Source organism: Cebus imitator, unplaced genomic scaffold (assembly GCF_001604975.1).
Source record: "Cebus imitator isolate Cc_AM_T3 unplaced genomic scaffold, Cebus_imitator-1.0 Scaffold64, whole genome shotgun sequence".
Classification (NCBI taxonomy): Eukaryota; Metazoa; Chordata; class Mammalia; order Primates; family Cebidae; genus Cebus; species Cebus imitator.
In genome coordinates this window covers 2,968,765-2,970,698 of record NW_016107379.1, presented here as the reverse complement: position 1 = coordinate 2,970,698, position 1,934 = coordinate 2,968,765, and the positions used below count along the sequence as shown (strand labels likewise).

The following is a 1,934-nucleotide window of genomic DNA, read 5'->3' as shown; positions in this document are numbered from 1 at the left end:
GGAGTCTGAGGCAAGAGAATTGCCTGGACCCAGGAGACGGAGATTGCAGTGAACTGAGATTGCACCACTGCACTATAGCCTGGGTGACAGTGTGAGACTCTGTCTCAAAAAAATAAATAAATAAACACAAACAAACAAAAAATCCAAGAAATATGAGGGGTCTTGAAAAAGTTTGTGGAAAATGCATATTATGAAAAAACTATGCATGGATTTCAAAATTTTTTGTACCAAAATAAACTCCTACTAACTTGTTATAACACATCTGAACAGGATCTAGTTTGAAGCACTAAGAAGAATAAGACATCAGTTTGAAAAGAGGCTCTGTCAGAGCAACACGAATTCTGCTAAAATTGAAGCAAGAACAAACATCAAATTTATGTTGATGCTTGGGTGGGGGAATTGTGAACTAATTGATACTTTATGAAAAGTTTATTGGGACAATGCCCCAAAGAAATCAGTTTACAAATGGATAACTCATTTTAAGAATGGATAAGGTAATCTTGAAGAAGAAGCCCACAGTGGCAGATCATCCACATCAGTTTGTGAGAAAAAAAAATTAATCTAGTTCATGGCCTAACTGCAGAAAACCAACAGTTTATAGCAGAAACGACAGTCAACACCATAGACATCTCAGTTGGTTCACTTTACACAATTCTGACTAGAAAAATTGAGCAAACTTTACACCCGATAGGTACCAAAACCATTGCACCCAGATCAGCTACAGACAGGAGCAGAGCTTTCAGTGGGAATTTTAAATAAGTGGGGTCATGATCTTGAAGGATTTCATTGAAAAATTGTAACAGGAGATGAAACACGGCTTTAACAGTGCAATCCTGAAGACAAAGCGCAATTAAAGCAATGGTTACCAAGCTATGGAAGTAGTTCAGTCAAAGCACAAGTGGACTGGTTGAGAGCAAAGCTCTCAACAGCTTTTGGATGCTCAAGGTATTTTGCTTATTGACTTTCTGTAGGGCCAAAGAATGGTCACATCTGCTTATTAGGAGTGTTTTTGAGACACTTAGCCAAAGCTTTAGCAGAAAAATGTCCGAGAAAGCTTCACCAGAGAGTTGTTCTCCACAATGCTTCTACTCATCTCTCTCATCAAGGGCAATTCTGCGAGAGTTTTGATGGCAGATCACTAGGTATCCACCCTATAGTCCTGATTTGGCACCTTCTGATGTTTTGTTTCCTAATCTTAAAAATTTTTTTTAAAGCTGTACATTTTTTTTTCAGTTAATAATGTAAAAAAAAGAAAAAAAAAAAACTGCATTGATGTGGTTAAATTCCTAGAACTCTCAGTTCTTTATGGATGGACTGAATAGCTGGTATCATCACTTACAAGTGTCTTGAACTCCATAGAACTAATGTTCAGAAATATAGTTTATATTTTTGTCTTTTAATTCCATTTTCCAGAAACTTTCTGAAGTCTCCTTGAATATACACCCTTTGTAGAGGGGAAAAATTCTTGTGACTGTTTATACTGACTTACTGCTGACTTAATTTTCTATTTTGTAATATGTACAAACTTAAAAGTTGATACAAATTTGGTTTATAGCCCTTAAACAAATTTGTGAAATAAATGCATTCAGAAACAAACTAAACCAACATTCATGGAATGGATGCTACTGTTTTACTGAGGTGTAAAGGTGGTACTGGCTGCTATGGAAAAAGTTACATATAAACAGTCATGTGCCTTGTGATTGCTTTGTCTACAACTTCACTCTTTGTGGACCTAAAAACTATTGAAATGAGGGGAGGGGATCTGAACTCCTGAAAGAATGTCAACTGGGCATGGAGGCTCATGCCTATAATCTTTGCATTTTGGGTGGCCAAAGCAGAAGGATCCCTTGAAGCCAGCAGTTCCAGACCAGTCTGGGCAACAAAAAGAGACCTGTCTCCACAAAAAATAATTAACCAGGCATGGTGGTGTGTGC

The 1,934-nt window shown here is 37.2% G+C and overlaps 1 long non-coding RNA gene across 1 annotated transcript in view; it reads left to right on the top strand.

The window, feature by feature from the left end:
• Nucleotides 1-1,686, top strand: part of LOC108305550 — an 8,986-nt gene extending 7,300 nt beyond the window's left edge. Inside the window, exon 4 of the long non-coding RNA XR_001825782.2 lies at nt 271-1,686. This is a non-coding gene — a long non-coding RNA (uncharacterized LOC108305550). The remainder of the gene's footprint in view (nt 1-270) is intronic.
• Nucleotides 1,687-1,934: the final 248 nt, after the last annotated feature.